The following is an 18,032-nucleotide window of genomic DNA, read 5'->3' as shown; positions in this document are numbered from 1 at the left end:
TGGATTAAACCCTTTGTTTCACTGTTTCTTTTTTTTCACAGCAAAATTTTATTCTTAACAGCCGTACCAAGCCTGGCCTGGCCAGGTTAACCAGTAGACCAATGTACAGAGTAGCAATAGTGATGTCAACTTTTGAATTGCAATATAACAGTTGAAAATTGAATACAATCAAACACATTCTGCCAATCATAATCAAGAGTTTCATATATCTAATAAACAATACAATGCATGCCCTTCCTCGCCACCCCAGTCGCATACCTTTACAATGACAGACATATTTTCCCATCCACAGTACAGCCTTTTCACCCATTACTAATCGAACTATTCAGTTGGGATAGGTTCCAAATATAATCCCCGATAGTCTGCCCATCTCTTCCAGATCTTGAGATGTTTCTGGGGCATCCTCTCGCTTTATATGTTGGTAATTCTAGACCGATGCAAAGATCAAGGCCCTTTTTCCATGTCCCGACCCATGGTGGGGAGGCGTATTTCCATGCCCTGGCTATATCCTGTTTCGCCAGCTTGAGGCCCAAGAGCAATAGGTGGCGTTTATATATGTTGCCCCCGATACCATCAGTAATGTGAAGCAAGACTAGCTGAGGCGAGTAAGGGATATCCCAGCCCAGGACTTCTGACAGACATGTGATTACGCCACCCCAGACACTAGAGAGTGAATTGCACTGCCATTCGGTGTGTATGAGGGTGCCGTCCATAACTTGGCAGCCCAAGCAAAGAAGAGACTCAATAAGAGCGGCACACCAGAGCCTATATCTGGTGTAATAAGCACGAGGCAGGTATTTGAATTGTACGAATCCTAATCATGCCACAATAGCAGCACCGCATGGGGGCTCCAATGCCTCCATCCAGTCGTCTTCATCCAGGGGGCCCAAATCTTCTTGCCAAGCCTCCTGTGTTTTACTAACAGAAGGGGGGCTATTTGTCACTAATGTACAATAGATCTTAGTGATCTTGTGTGCACCTAATTCCCCCATAAACACTTTAGCCTCTATGGGATTAAAATCAGTCAGAGCTTCCTGATGTGTAAGGTAGGGGGAGAAGGCATGACGAAATTGAAGGTATTTATAAAATTGTGACTGGAACATTTCATACTCTTGCTGCAGTTCCTGGAAGGTCTTTAAGGTCCGACCATGAAGAACATCTCGTATTGTAGATATTCCTATAGCCTCCCAACCAGAAAACCCAGATAATCCCATCAACTGAGGCAGACTACCATTATGCCAGAGGGGTGCTTTCTTTGTTAACCTACCCCACCACCCCATTTGGTGTTGTGACCATCTCCAGATCTTGAAAACAACGGCAGTCGCCGGCGGCAACACTTTCAAAGTCGAGTGTGCATGGAAGCATGGCAGATTGTGCGAAGCGGCATATTGCCCAACAGCCAGCGTTCAACTGCATACGCGGGATCGCATCTATCCACGTACCACCAGTCATTGAGGATAAGATGATGTGAGGTCACATAGTCCGCCTGGACATCCGGTGTTGCTATGCCTCCACAATATGTCGACTGGAAACAAGTTGCCAGTGCAACCCGAGCTGAGCACCCCCAGAGGAAATGTCTGAGGGTTGCTTTCAGTTGCTTGAACCAGGAGGGTGATATTGGGTATGGGTGATTTTGAAGTTGGTCTACTAGGCAGGGGAGGGAGACCATCTTGAAGATGGCGGATCTGCCCAGCAGAGAGAGTGGTAAATGCGACCAAGAGCGAGTCTGTTGCTTAATTTGAACCCATAGCGGGGCCAGATTCTTCTCCCAAGACACCAAGTGGGAGGACGACAGATGTACCCCAAGATATTTAAACCCATCCCGGACAACCCTCACTTCGCCTGACCATTCGCCTATGTGGCGACCGCTCCCGCAGGGGCCATAGATATGATTTATGGGCGTTCATATAGAGTCGCGATGGCTCGCCAAAAATCTGCACCATCCGAAGCATTCTCGGTCCTGACCGGTCCGGTCACGTAAGGAAGAACAGAACATCTTCCGTATACAAAGCTATGCGGTCGGAGACCTCCCGTGACCATTCAAAGCCCCGGATTTGTGTATCCATGCGCACCCAGGCCGCAAGCAAAAAGATAGGGAGAAAGGGGACAGCCCTGGCGAGTGCCCCCTCCAATGGGGAAAGCCTGTGACGTGGAGTCGGCAATGCGAACCGACGTGGTAATATCAGTATACAGGAGTCGAATATACTGAAGAAGGTGGGGACCGAAATTTAGACGATGCAGGAGTGCAAAGATATAGGTCCAACTAAGGGAGTCACAGGCCCTGTCGATATCAGCTACTAGAAGCGCAGCCGGCTCCTCCAGGCGGTCCACTGTTACTATCGCATTGTGCACGCGACGGATATTATGTTGTGTAGCACGGCCTGGCAAGAACCCAGCTTCATCGGGATGAACTAGCGCAGTGATGTATGGCACAATGCAGTTGGCTATGACTTTAGCAAGAAGTTTGGCTTCCACATTAAGGAGCGATATCAGGCGATAAGAAGTGTGATGTTCAGTAGGCCTGCACCGCTTTAAAAACACCACGTTTTCTGCATGCCGCCAATCACGTGGAATGCGCTGCACATCGAAAGCGGCATTAAGTGCCGCTAGCTACGGGGTCGTCAATAGGGATTGGCATTTCTTGTGGAATTCACAGGGGAAGCCATTGGGGCCAGGTGCTTTACCGGGGCCCATCTCAGAAACTGCCCTCTGAAGTTCCTCGATCGTTATTGGGACATCTAAGTCCTTACTCACCGTGGAGGCATGCCATCTATGAATTTATGGACAAGACAAGATGGAATGACCTCTCTGGGGGTGTATAAATCTTTGTAATACTCTGTGAAGCTTTCTGCAACATGCAGCAGGATGATGAGTATCTCTCCGATTGGGACCACTATCAGCCTGGAGAGTTAGGGAGCAGATCGCCCACTGACAGAAACAATGCAGCAAAGCACTAGACTTGTCGTTTCACGGGTAAATTCTACTGAGGGTGGCCAACCAGGTCACCCTTGCCTTGTCCATCAGCTCACTGGCATATACCTGCTGCGCATAAAGCAATTGTCTGCGTGCCTCCCTGCCTTCCGCCCCTCTGCTCCTAGATTCTAATTCTATCAGCTGGGCTTCTGTCTGCGCCAACTTCTCACAACACTGTCTACGCTGAGCCATGCAATATGCAATGTCGACCCCCCGAAGTGTTGGCTTCATGGCCTCCCACAGGGTTTCTGATGAATTAACTGTTCCTGAGTTGTGGGAATAATATTCTGTGATTGCAGCATGCATGTACTGCGCATCCTGCAGGCGCCATGGTGATAATCGCCAATGGAAGGGGTGGGGGTGTCTAGAGCCCTGTCGTATATCCAGGTGTACAGGTGAATGATCAGAGAGGCCCCAGGGTAAGATCTCCGCTGCCACTAGCCTATGTGCATGTATTGCAGATATGAAGATGTAGTCGATACGAGAGAAAGATCCGTGTGTACTAGAAAAATATGTATAACCTTAGTCAGTGGGGTGGGGCCTCCGCCATGCATCAACCCAGTCCATATCCTGAACGAGGACCTGCAACTTCGACTCCCGTGCCTCTATTGGATGACACACGCTGAGCCATCTATCAGAATGGGGGCAGATAGTGTCATTCCAGTCAGCGTCCACCAACGTCAACTCGAGGGGACCTCTGCCCACAGTGTCAATAAACGCTCTGTTAGGTTCCATGCTAATAGAGGAAGGGTGTATACACAGTCCAGGGTAAGCGGTTCACCGTATAGAGTGCCCGTGACAATGATATATCTGCCCTGGGGGTCAGCACATAATTTATCATGGAGGAATGGGACTCTACGGTGAATCAGAACAGTCCCGCCTCGTGAGCCTCTGGTAAGTCCAGAGTGGAAGGTCTGAACATACCCAAATCGTGCCAAGCATGGCGTTTTATTGCCTAATAGGTGTGTCTCTTGTAGAAGCAGGACGTCTGCTTCATATCGCCTAACCTGGCGCAACACTGCACCAAGCTTGACCTTATTCAGCACACCACAGATGTTCCAGCTGACGATGCGAAGCAGCCTATCGGGTTGCGTGGACATTTCTAGAGATGTATGTAGCGGTGATGTGGGTGGATGGAAGATAGTACAGAGGTGGCATAGTGGATTAGGACAAAGCATAGAAATTGCAGAGAAATGACACTCAAAAACATAAACAAGAACTTGCCCAGATCCCAGCAACCCCACCCTCCCACCCCAATACCTCAGTAACATTGTGAAGCATCTGTTGCAGTGTGATGGGTGTCCCTGCCCCAACGGGGATCAGGAACTACCCTCTGCCAATGGATGCCATTGGAGATACACTTGTACATACAGATATCTGCAGTGTCAAGGGAAAACGTTAATAAAAGTAGCTCTCGATGTAGATGCCGTCGGCATATGAGCAAAGTATTAGGAACAAATCAAAAAAGTTAGCATTCTGTCCTCCATGTTGCGTCCTCCGCTCCTCGAATGTGGGACTTACTACACATCCTGGAGCGTCTCTTGGATCTTGATCGGCGACGCTGTTTGGCATTTTCATGGGAGAGCCCATGGCGCGGGCTCCCCGATGACGAATCCGAGTCCAATCTAGGTGGGGCGTGCGGCTTGAGCTTGACGGCTTCATCTGTCCAGGTGAACACCTCCTGCAGTGAATCAAAGAAATGGCTCCGCGATTTATAGATCACCTGCAGCCTAGCCGGGAACAGCAACGAGTACTGGCTTTTTAAACGCCACAGTCAAGCCTTGGCTTTAGTAAAGGATTGCCGGCATTGCTGAACTAATCTCGTATAGTCCAGAAAAATCATGATAGTAGAGGAGGCGTAGGTGAGAGTTTCCTTAAGCCTGGCCTGCTGCAGAATGACATCTCTGTCCTTGCAATTTAATAGTCTAATAGCCTGGCAATGATGGGACTAGGACAGGCACCTGGCAGCGGCTTCTGCAGCAGGGCCCGATGCGCACGTTCAACTACAAAGCATGGTGATAGGTCACCCACAGGAAGACAGTTAGTCAGCCACTTAACAAGGAAGCCTTCCATGTCGTTACTCTCACAGCCCTCAGGAAACTGTACCACGCAGATTATTTCTGCGCGTGCGTCCCTCTGCGTCCTCCGCGCAGGTTGCCAGACCCTTCGTGATTGCCTTCAGTGTAGACATCTTCTTTGTAAGGGTAGTTACCGCATCCCCAACCGTAGATACCCTGGCTTCCGCTTTGGTTATGTATTGTACTGCTTTGCGGAGATCTTGCCTGAGCAACATTAAATCAGAGCCAACCACTCCAATCTTGGCCTCAAGCATGTCCCTGGACTGCGTTATGGCCGCCAGTATAGCTGCATTGTCAGGCATAGGCGACGCCGAGTCACCAGGATTAGGGTTTGGTACCTGAGCCGCAGCGCCAGCATATTTATCAATAGTGCTTTGTTTTGACGTCATGCTGGGGAGTTTATCTTTGGCCATGGTAAAGATGGTAGGGTGAGATCAGTTCCTAGAAGCAAACCCAAGTCGTAAAAGCGCAGACCAGGAGAAGGCTCGTGTAAAGTATATGGATGCATGGCCATCACTCCCAGATGGCATGGGGGCCACTCACTCACAAGACTGGGGCTATATAGATCTGGAGGAGCGGGGAGTCCCAATGGTCGCATCTCAGTCCCACAAGGCACCACCAGGGCTAATAGGCGTCACGCTATTGTCCCAGCTTATCAGCCGCACTCCAGTGCTGGATTCACCAGCGGGGGGGGGGGGCCGCCCATGCAGACCCCGACACAAGGACGCCGCCAGGATCCGCTGCAGGCCGCGCACACCAACAAATAAAGTGTCTTGCGGCCCGGTTTGGCCGCCAATGAAGAGGGGGGGGCAGCCACTCTGGGCCCCTGTAGCACAAATAAAGCCGCGGGCCACACCTGGCCACGTCACCAGGCAGGTGGCACCTCTCACCCCACTGGGCTGCACATCACGCATCACAGCTTGTTCCAGCGGAGGCAAGGACAGCGTCCCACATCAATCAGGGAGCGGCGGGCTCCCCACAGCAGCAAGGGCGGCCATGAACACAAGCCCCTTATCCAGCCGCTCTCACCTTCCCGCTAAGATGCAGGGGCCAAACACTGATATTTCAAATACTCCGCTTCCCGATATTGCCGCCGACCCCGCTACGCACACCACGCGCAGGTGGATGGTATTGGCCGCAGCACCTCCCTCGAGCCGCAGTCTTCAGATCAGGCAGATGGCTCGGCGCCACCCAGCAGTCATGCCCGGTGATTTCAATACCACCCAGCCCCAGGAACACCACCAAATCCACTCTTAAAGGGCAGCGGGGCTCACAGGACGGCTGCGATGGTATATTTTGGTAAGCCGATAAGGCAGGATAAGTAGCGTATTTTATGAGAGCTCCTTTATGGCACGTCCACCATGTTGGACCGCCTCGTTTCTCTGTTTCTTGATCATGTACTACACGCAGCTCACACAAAAAAATGTAAACCTTGTATATTCCAACTACATATCGGCCTGCATCTTACCTTGCATGCGGCTCTGCAACTGCTATTTATAGCATAAGAGCAAAGCATAGCAGACGCCCTGAAGTTTTATTGTGTGGATGTAAGTTTAAACGTTTTGAGAGGAAGACGGGGACTGCCAAGACGGTGTTTGCAATAGTAAGGAATGTATATGCATGCATAGTGCTACAACCCGTTACCAGGAGTTTCTGAAGATAATCGTCCTGACCAGATTGTAATGCTCCCTGATTCTCCAGAAACGTACCCTGACCTGTAGCCAGTTACTGGAGCATCATAAACAGCCTCAATGCCACAGACCCCACCTACCTTACCCCTGCTCCTTAAACAACATCTTGTTGCAAATCACTATAACAATCTCAAGAGACCTCTGCTTCTCCCCCTGAGCCTTCTAGCCGATGTTCATGACACAATCCCACCTGTATGGCATTAGCAATCAACTGGACCTTTCCCTATGCCTCAAGCAGAAAACTAGTGTGCATCCCTCAGGCTTCCTTCTTCTGAAAATTCATGATTCCACTCTTGCTAGCTTATTCTTGCTGACTCTACCCTCCTCCCCCAGCTGTTGGACTTTCCCCTCTTTATCCATCTCCTTTATAGCACCTAATTTTTGTACAGTGCTATGTTGCCTTCCAGTGTAGAGGCAGAATTACAGAAACTATTTTAGAAGGTTTCAGCAGGTCAGAGTGTCTGCTACCTGCAGTGAATGAGGACGTAATAGGAGGCAAGTCGGATAAGGACAGGTGCGGCCTATTCGGTATGTAGGATACTTTGTCAAATGTTCATATGAAACTCATTTTAGGACACAAGTATTAGTTCACAGAATTGTCTGTACAGAAACAATCTTTTAAAAAACTTTTTGAAATGACATCAATTCTACTCATGAATAGAAAAAATAAGAATCAGCGAAGTCAGTATTTTTTAAGGAACAACCGCGGTTCAGCCTAAACAAGTTTCTTGGAGCAATCCATTGTAGTTTTGAACATATAGATGTGAGTGTTTCTTAAGGAGAGTGAGTGACCCCAGGTGAAAAGACAAAGCAAAACCAAATTTAGAAACAAGAAGGTAAGGTGCAAGTGTGAACATATACGGTATATTGGGTGCTTTACAACTAAAAACAGCAGTTTTTTAATTTGGTGCAATTCTGGACACAACACAATCAATTATTGTATCACAATTCAAAGAAATAATCTGTCTTTATACATTTGTCAACAACGTCTCGACCCCTTGGCGAATAATTAGAGTCTCATCAGGACTGAGATGCCTAGGGTCTAGGGGAAAAAGGTAAAAACAGAGAAATAACTTTGAGGAAGTTGGTAATGGAAAATAGGAAATTAGATGAGGAAATTAATACATACTGGCTGAGGAAGAGGAGGCCCATTATGGGAAAAGAGGACCAAGGGTAATAAATCTCAATTAATCAATTTTTTTTAATATGTCCCTAGAAAAATGCAAATAGATTAATAACGGAAGGGCTACACTCTTAGAATGATGATTGCTTAAGTATAGCCCAAGCGGCGTCAGGGCCGAGCATGCCTCACCTTATTTGAGGAAATGTAATTTGGTGGGCTCACTTAGAACGTGGAGGGATCTTGTATGTCAGAGTATAGCACCTCAATAGGCTATTGGCAGAAAACCTTCAAAAATAAATACAAACAAGGAAAAAGGTAAAGGAAGTGCTTGGTAGGAAGAAATTCCCATTGTAACTGGCACTTCCAATAAGAACTTCATACCGATTAATCAATGAATGCTACAGTGCAGACCGTCGTGCGGTTCTGTATAACTACGGCTAACAAGTCTTAAGGCCGGACCTTCTCTGTCAAAGTGAAATAGATGAGGATGCCACACGCGTAGAGTCTTCATGGTAATGGGCGTGGCTGGGAGAGGCGGGGCAGGTCGGTGGGCGTGGCCCGCCCTAAAGAGCATCTGAACATTACTCCTAGCGAGTGATCTGATTACCACACACAACGGGACCGAAACCTGACTGCAGTAAGATCACTAGCGTCACAATGAATTATGTAGGAATAATTATAAAAAGAGAGTGAGGAAATAAATAATTTTTTTTACAAAACACTAAGTTAGCGATTATAGCGGACTTGAACCTTAGTTTTTGCTACACTCGTTGGTGTTCAACCCCTCGACTATCTGAGGGCAGCAACATGGTTGGAGCCCCCTCTGACTTAGTGATTACGTTAGACACCTGCATGCTCATGGGAATAATCTACGCTTTTGTCCTAAATCTACATAGGTTAAGGCATCGATCTATTCTACAAACACTAGAATGAGGAGGTGATCTCAAGCAGTGTCTCTGGGATGCTGGGCTTCAGAATCGCGAACTTCAATTCAGAGTAATCATTGGTAAAGGCAATAGTGCTGGTGCAGGCCGCCAGTCTTTTGGCAAATTTAAATGAAATTTCCCAGATCACACTATCAACAATCCTAAAAAGAGCTCCCTTGATTACAAAGTTGAACACACCCACACAGTAGACGGTTTCTGGGTGAAGACTCGATGATGAAGTATGCACTAGGAATTTCTAGTGGGCAAGAGTACTTTTTAAGAAATAGTAAGTATTCCCTCTGGAACGGCTGGGGATGTATTGCTTTGGTGTGAGACAGACTCCTCCTCCGATTCACAATGCTCCTTCAGATAGAAATAATTCAAGGTACCAGTTATGATTTTCAATATGATCTTTTGTTTATGCATTAAATAGGATAAATTAGTCAGTCCATTCCTTTTGATGGCAATGAGTGCATAAAGAGATCCTGAACAGCCGACACGTGTTTCGCCCTTCAGTGTCAATCAGAACAGGGCTTTTTCAAGGCTGAAAGGAAGGATCAAACCAAAAGTATCTAAAATGTTTTTACAAGAAGAAGAAAAAAAGGAAGAAAAAGGAAAGCAAGAAAAGAGAAAACAGGATGAAAGCCCAATATCAAGGTCTTTGTGGAGTCAAATAGATTTATGTTGTGATTAGGTTGCATGCACATGCGTAATCATATCCTTATAGAGCGGTGTGATGGGAAACTGTTTTGGGCAAAGTTATTAGGATGTTGAAATTACGAACATTTTTTAGTGTCTTTTTCTTTTTTACTTTTTTGATTACTTTAATGGTGCTGGCTTTAAGTGCTCAGTCAGTGTAAAAATATTAGAAACATTTTAACTAGTTGTTTTGATCATAATTTTCTAGATGTTAATTATAGAAAGATCACCCTTGGATGTGACACTAGTAGCATGAGGTGAGACAGGTGCCATGTACCCTATTGAGAAGCAACAATTTGACATTTACCTTAAGCATTCATGATTTCATAATGTTCAGGTTACATTAGTGGATATTCATAGAACTCTGCATTGATAATCTATAGCATAGGAATCATTCAATACCTCGAGAAAAGCCTCCCCATTAACTGAATTAAGGCATTAATACTCAGGTAGAGATGTGAACCTCCTACTGAACACTATAATTGGGGATGTTTTGGATGGTTTGAGATAAACTCAACCAACTAGTGATTTCTCTCTATACTGATTTGTTTTGTAGATCATAGAAGGGAGAGTTGTGGATCCGCTCAGAACACTTCTATTTCCTTCTATTGATAGTATAAGTGAAAGTGAAGTCAGTCAATGGCTGAGGTGGGCTGACGCACTGCCCCTTTATGCATGATGGGGTGTGTGGAAGAAAAACATAAATGACACAGCAAAGTAAGTATGTCATACACATCATTTTTGCAAAATCAAAAGCTCTTGGCTAACACAGACCACAAACAACAATAGGTCTTGCATTGGCTGCCAGCTTATTGCATTTGAAAAAAGGGTCAAAAAAGCAAGGAAGAAGGCAGGCAGGAAAAAAGAAAGAAAGGAGACAAGAAAGGAGGCAAGCAATAATGAAGGTAAGAAAGAAAGAAGGAGATAAAGAAGGCAAGAAAGGAAGAAGGAAGGCAAGAAAGGAAGAAGGAAGGCAAGAAAAATAAAAGAAGGAAAGCAAGCAGTAAAGATGGAAAGATGGAAATAAGATACAAAGGAAGGATGGAAGAAAGAAGGAACGAGGGAAAGAAAGAAAGAAAGAAACAAACAAACAAACAAACAAACAAAGACAGACAATGATGGAAGGAAAGAAAGAAAGGCGATAATGGCAAGAGAAAAAGAAACCAAGCAATATGGCAAGAAAGAACAAGCATTTTCAATGCAATTGATCTCGCATTTTTTAGAGTTAGTGCTATTGGTGTTGTAAATGACAATGTGTTTTACAAATGTGTTTTGGTGTGGAGTGTAGTGGATGTATGAACAGAGACTGCTGCAGCACTGTCCAGAGGACTGAGAATGAGTAATTACCGATGGGACCAGAGCAGCAGCTGCAGCACTGTCTTGGGGACTAAGAATGAGGAATTACCACTGGGTCCAGAGACGCAGCTGCAGCACTGTCTAGAAGACTTAGAATGGAGGAGTTACAACGGGACCAGAGAAGCAGCTGGCAGCACTATCTAGAGGACTTAGAATGAGGAATTACCACTGGAAATAGGGACTCAGCTGCAGCACTGCCTAGAAGACTTAGAATAGGGAGTTACTGACGGGACCAGAGAAGCAACTAGCAGCATTGTCTAGAGGACTAAGAATGATGAATTACCATTTGGAACAGAGAAGCAGCTACAGCACTGTCAAGAGGAGTTAGAATGAGGAATTATCGATGAGACCACATAAGCAGGTAGCTGCACTGTTTAGAGGACTTAAAATGGGGAAGTCACCGACGGGAACAGAGAAGCAGCTGCAGCACTGTCTAGAGGACATAGAATGAGGAATTACTGATGAGACCAGAGAAGTAGCTAGTAGCACCTTATAGAGGACTTAGAATGAGTAATTACCGACGGGACCAGAGAAGCAGCTAGCAGCACTGCCTAGAGGACTCAGAATGAGGAAGTACCGAAGGGACCAGAGAAGCAGCTGTAGCACTGCTTAGAGGACTAAGAATGAGGAAGTACCACTGACAACAGAGACATAGCTGCCGCACTGCCTAGCAGACAAAGAATGAGGAGTTACTGATGAGACCAGAGAAGCAGCTAGCAGCACTGTGTAGAGTACTGACAAGATGAAAACATGCAAGTAGCTATAGCACTGAGCAGGAACCCAAGAAGAAAATAGTCACCCAAAGAGCATATATACAATCAATGTGTAATGATTCAGTACTTAATCCTGGCCTGGGAGGAATGAATGAGAATTAGGAAGGACAAAGAGGCAGGACTGACCACCAGCAAGCACGGCTTTTTAAAGAACACCAAACCAAACAAATAGAAAGGAGGGGATGGCTTTAAGCCAACAAGAGAAGTTACAACAGGTCTCGAATGTTGAGACCTAAAAAAGGAAGGAAGGCACGAAAGAAAGAAGGAAAGAAAGATGGTTAGAGTTGCAAAGACAGAACACACTGATTCGTTTATATTCATAGTCTGCATGAGGGGTGCAGCAAAAGGAATATACAACAGCATTAGCAAAAGATGGGATCTGATAAATCTAGAATGTGTCCTGTGCTCACATCAACAATGTCCTGCTATCACATCAGGCTCTAAACACAAAGAGAAAAATAATTATAATGTAAACACAAAAACACTGGCAATCAATGGAACTAACTTGTATGCGGATGTTCTCCTTGTGAAAGATTAAAATGCAGTGTGGTATCTGCTTCCAGCTTGCTGCTCAGCCAGTGGATGGTGTAGAATGTTAGTATGAGTGTATGATGTCATAGAGTGTTGTATGCGTGCATGAATGTCAGTTGAGAGTAGGGCTGAGAAGCTGCTCCTGTTGGGGTTCTTTACTTGGTTTCGTTCTTCATTCATGTGTACCTTACTTCATTTATTTGTTACCTAATAAACTACATGAAGATACCATCAGAATACGGACTATTCTTCCGTTACAACACTGGCAACGATATGACGAACCTACATTTGTAAAGGACTACTGAAATTTTAAGCAACTACAAGGTATGATCTTGTATCTATTTATGAACCTTTAAGGCATTCTGGAAACCTGCGTACTTTTAAGCTTTCTAGCACCCTACGAACCCCAACAGTGACCTCCCACTGGTCGCCCTCAACACCTACGTGCCAGTCTCTACTTCAATTCTTCCTTTCTGCCTACTGTAACTTACCAGGGAGTGTTCCTCCTATTTAGGCGCATTAAGCCTTTCAATACTGCTTTTACTGCTGCCTTGGTGCACTATGCTTTTACCTTGTGAATGCACTTTTTGAAACCAGCATTTCTGTCTACCGGCTCCTTATGCTATTTGCCGTTCTGATGCCAAATTTCCTTCCTCCCTTCTGATTCCTGCTCACAGCTGATTCCACTGACGTTGCTGCCAGGATATATAGCGTTCATGAGCAAAGATTGAAACCCAGTTCTTTCTCCTAACTGCAACTGTTGTCCGCTATACTGATTAATACAACTAAAGGACGAGGTCATCAGCACACGCATGCTTTCATTTGTTGGAGATGAAGGTTTACGGTGTTTGGAACATTAGCTGTGAGTACTTTAGTTATTTTTCTTGGTTGTGCCTTGCCTCCTGTATGCGCCCTTCCTTGCCAGTTGAACCGCCACCGCCATATTTTCAAATACGACACGAGCGCATACAGATCCGCGCGCTCTTACCTTCATTACTTTCACGCTACAATACCTTATTTGTGACGTTGCTGAGAAATAGGGAACTGCTGAATGGGCGATTTGCTGCACTGGCATGCAGTGAACCACCCGGCGCGACGTCTAATTGCGTGCCGCCATTTTGGGATTGTCCTTTCCTTCATTATGTGTTTTACTGTATTCATCCTGCCAACCACGTTTTAATATGGACAACATTTGCAGCGTTCCTCACTTCTGCATTCTGCAATACTTCATGGTTGACACACTGCATTTCTGCTATTCCAGCAATGCCACGATCCTCTTATTTTCCTTGCATCGTATTTTGCAATATTCTGCTTTGGCGTGCATTCCTTTCCTGGATTATATTCCTGAGTGTGTGGAGTTTTACAATTATTTGTCTTTCGTCAAGGTTTGAAGACAGTGAGTATAACTTTTGCTGTTATATAGATTACAGAGTAGTGCCATCTTGCGGTCATTCGCCACCTCTGCACATCTTCAAGGAAAATAAGTCTACACACGTAAAATACAATTCCTCCAGTATTTTTATTGCATCAACTGTTCTTCAAAGGTCTAACGTTACTTCACAAGGTAGTGTTTCTGTATAATGCATCAGCTGCACACTAACAATGACAACGGTGACCACTTTATTTATTTTAGCGTATTATTTTTTTATTGGAACCTTGCTTAAGTTTATAATGTTATCATTTCTCATATGAACCACTTTACAACTTGCATTTCTTGTGTTCTCCTATTTTACGCTGACATTGTCACATATTGTTAGTGTTATTTTACATTACGTTACAGTATTTTAGAGTGTTAGAATTTACAGTGTCAGAATTAAATTGCTTGGAGCATCTGTTTTAATAGCCTACTGCCTGTATATTTTATTTTACAATGCTTCCTTCTCAAATTCTTGTAGGAGAATCTTCATTGTTCCTATTATAGTATTTACTGCAACGTTACTTGATTTAAAAATTCCATATGGAATTCCTTATTGAGATCTACGAGCGATTTTTGCTCTTATGTTACGTGACTTGTCAGGTCACCAGCGTTTTGCATCACGATATGTTACATTGCTATGTTACGTGACTTGTCACTGTTATGCATCACGGTACATTCTTCTCCATGTTTCGTGACTTGTCAGGTCACCTACACTGTTATGCATTACTATATGTTACCTTGCCATGTTTCGTGACTTGTCAGGTCACTTACACTGCTATCCATTGTGTTACCTTACATGTGTCTTATCCTCCTGTTTGTGATTAGTCACTCACAATGTTCCTTACATAAATTAGAGGTTTACATTACTTGACGTTGCATTACCTTACAGTGCCTTTCTTTAAAGCATATGTTATGTATGTAATTGTGTTGTAATAGCCTATGTTATGTTTCTTAATTCTTGTAACTTATCTACATATTCTTGTTCTTGGGATATATGACACTCTGTATTTTCATTTTACATGGTACATGTACGTTGATTTTACATTGTATCACTTTACTATTTTACTTTTCTCATGTGTATTTTCTAATTCAAAATGAGTTTTCCTTACACATCTCTTTTACATTTTGAGAGTGTTTTTCTTGTCTTTGACCTTCACTGTCTGTTTTTCTTTTGCTGTTTCTTCTTGCCATCTTCATTCTGGTATGGCCAACTGGTATGTTTGGAGCGTCAATTCCTTTTTGTTATGTGTGTCTCGTCTCTATTGCTACGCTATTGTTGTCCTTCCATACTTTGTTAGTATCTCCTTAGGTTGTTAGTATTTCCTACTTTTCTTCTGCTTTTACTCTTCCTACACATGATTTATTTGTCGTTCTATTAAAAGGGGAAGATGGATGTGGGTTATTTGGATATTCCTGTTATTCTTTGTTGAGGTATGCATTGTCCTTTCCTTCCTTATTTTAGTGTTTATGTTCTCATCGTTGTTCTGCATATTAATTCCATTGTTTTATTGCAGAATCCTCTATCATAATAATTGCAATATGTTCTTATTTAGTTACTTATGTTTATTGACATTCTGACTGCTTGCTTCTTCCCTGTAATGTTCTTATTATGCTTATTCTTGCATTATCAATTTTTGTGTTTTATTAAAGGGGGAAGAAGTGTGGTATCTGCTTCCAGCTTGCTGCTCAGCCAGTGGATGGTGTAGAATGTTAGTATGAGTGTATGATGTCATAGAGTGTTGTATGCGTGCATGAATGTCAGTTGAGAGTAGGGCTGAGCAGCAAGGAGGCTGCTCCTGTTGGGGTTCTTTACTTAGTTTTGTTCTTCATTCATTTGTATCTTACTTCATTTATTTATTACCTAATAAACTACATGAAGATACCATCAGAATACGGACTATTCTTCCATTACAACATGCAGTCACTCAAAATTTAGTTAAGGAGTGGCTGAAGTAGGCTGACCCATTGCCCTATGCTGTATGTTGTAGTGGGAGGAAGGACAATGTGAATGACGCAACAATAGACCAAAGGATGAAAAGGGGTGGCTGAAAGCCCCTTTAAATAAGTACATTATACAGATAATTTTTGTAAAATCAAAAGTAACTGGATAACGCAAGAACTAAAAACCGTGAATATACAAGTTGTTGCTACAAGTTTTGCTATACCCTCCCTCATCCCTTCTTCCCAGGTTTTCTCCTCCAGACACAGAAGCATAATATATCATTGTTCGGTGTTATACAAAGCATAAACTAATTGGTAAATGAATCACATAACACTGAATATCAAATGCGGTTGGGTAGTTGATCTTCATTCGTTTTCTTACCCCTTGATTTTTATCTAAATCTGTTCGGTGTTTTAGTCCTCATTTGAAAAACAGAAACACTGACAGATGTTTGCCTTTTACTTAATGGTTAGTATTCGAATAAATAATCAAAGGTGTAACGCAAAATGATGGGGCGCCTCTGCAGAAAGTGACAATGAGCCCCGAGTGTCTAGAGGCTGAATGGGCCCTCTGAAGGGTTGGGGCCCCGTGAGTGATTGAGGTTGTTGGGCGGCTCTGCATGGGATGCAGGGATCCCTTGATAACAAAGCCAATAGTTAATGTCCGGCATAAGTATAAGCGAATAACGTTATTATGTGAACAATAAAAAAAAGAACCAGTCGCCAAAGTTTTCCATTGAAAATCAAGGGTGAGACTGTTACCCTTTTGCGCTACAGCCATTCATTAAAGGCGTTGAACTCCCCGCTGTGTGGCGTCTTCACTGTTGGGCAACCTTCGATTTGGATATATATATCTATATATCTATATATATATTCACTTAAAAAACCATAGGTTTCACACATGTTATAGTTAGGAATTAGCATTTAAAAAACCTTGCAAATTCACTTAAAAAACCATAGGTTTCACACAGGTTATAGTTAGGTGGACATTTCACTCGTAAAAAACCAATGAAATTCCCCCGTTATAGTTAGTGCAGGCAACTATAACTCACGCGACCTCAATCCTCTGCTGATGACGTCAGATATTACATCACTGTATTTAGACACTTATTTACCCATGTCTTCTTCCATTAATCTTTAGCTATACATATATTACAAATATTTATTTTTCAGAAAGACACATATGTCATCAGTGATGTAATATCTGACGTCATCAGCAGAGGATTGCGGTTGCGTGAGTTATAGTTGCCTGCACTAACTATAACGGGGGAATTTCATTGTTTTTTTACGAGTGAAATAGGCACCTATTGAGTGACTAACAACTGAGGAAAAGAAACACGGACATTGCCGTTTCTTGAGATTCGTCACTTGCGGAATACTTCCCCAGACGGCCGGCTGAGTTCATGCCGCGCTAGTCCTTGCTCCGGAGAGCAGACGACCGTGTGAGCAGATTAACTCCTCATACTCTCTCCTTTGGAGATTGTCCAGAACACCTGTAAACACTCGTAACACTCGTGACTCTTTTAATGTTCGTTGATTCCTAAACGCCGGAAATAAGTGCCTTTAGTTGACTCGACACCCTTCCACACACTCTAAAGCCTCACTAGACTTGGGTAGAGTTCCCCCCTCCTTAGATTAAGTCAAGTGTTGGTCCTGATGAGAATCCCTGCCTACAAAGGGATTCGAAACGCGTAGACCTTTTTTCTTCTACGGCCAATCTTGCGGAAAATATAGTATTGAGCTTCATTACTATGCACAGTCGTGTTTATTGATGGCCTTTGTGTAAAGATTTATTTATTGAGTATCATTGTCTCATATTGTACGTTGTTGAGTGAGGATGTATGAGTAGTATGAATGTTGTTCTCATGGGTGAGTGTATTAATGATTATAGTGGTGTCCAATTTTGCAAATGTTTATATTGTTGAGTTAAGTGTATTTATGTTTTTGTAATGAATATGTATTGTCAATTGAAAATGTTTCCAAATGTGAACTGAAAATATTTACAGGATTAAATCCAACGGAACAATTGGTTGCTAGTGTCTCTGTTTCACTCAGGTCACTAGTAAAGTTCAGGCAATTTACACGCAGCATTGGCTTTTTCTTTCGGTTTCTTATTATAATTGGTTTGGCCTTGCTGCCATATGAGCCAGAATCCCTTATTGGAATTCCTAACTATAATGTGTGTGAAACCTATGGTTTTTTAAGTGAATATATATATATATATATATGATTTCTTCACACAAAAAAAGAGATCTTTGACAAGCAAAATACCACATTTTATATATCGGAGATCAGACTCTCTGCAGACTGACAGTTTGTATTTGGAGAACTACTTCCAATGGGCCACATCATCCATAAAGGCAGAGACACGAGAAAGGAGAGCAGCAGCAATCTGCGTTAATTGGCTACATTTATCAGAAGTCATAATCTCCTCGTACCCTTCCTTACTAAAATGGATTTTTTTTTCTGGACTTTATCATTGTTGAAACAGATTGAAACTAAATCTTCTGTAATGAGCAGAAGA

At 43.7% G+C, this 18,032-nt stretch overlaps 1 protein-coding gene across 1 annotated transcript in view; it reads right to left on the bottom strand.

The window, feature by feature from the left end:
* The window catches only part of PARP8 (poly(ADP-ribose) polymerase family member 8), a 788,553-nt gene that overhangs the window by 262,494 nt on the left and 508,027 nt on the right, over window positions 1-18,032 (bottom strand). The gene's annotated exons all lie outside the window — the stretch shown is intronic.

This window comes from Triturus cristatus, chromosome 2_1 (genome assembly GCF_964204655.1).
Source record: "Triturus cristatus chromosome 2_1, aTriCri1.1, whole genome shotgun sequence".
NCBI lineage: Eukaryota > Metazoa > Chordata > Amphibia > Caudata > Salamandridae > Triturus > Triturus cristatus.
Note: the sequence above shows the minus strand (reverse complement) of the source record. Positions and strands in the feature narration are given on the sequence as shown.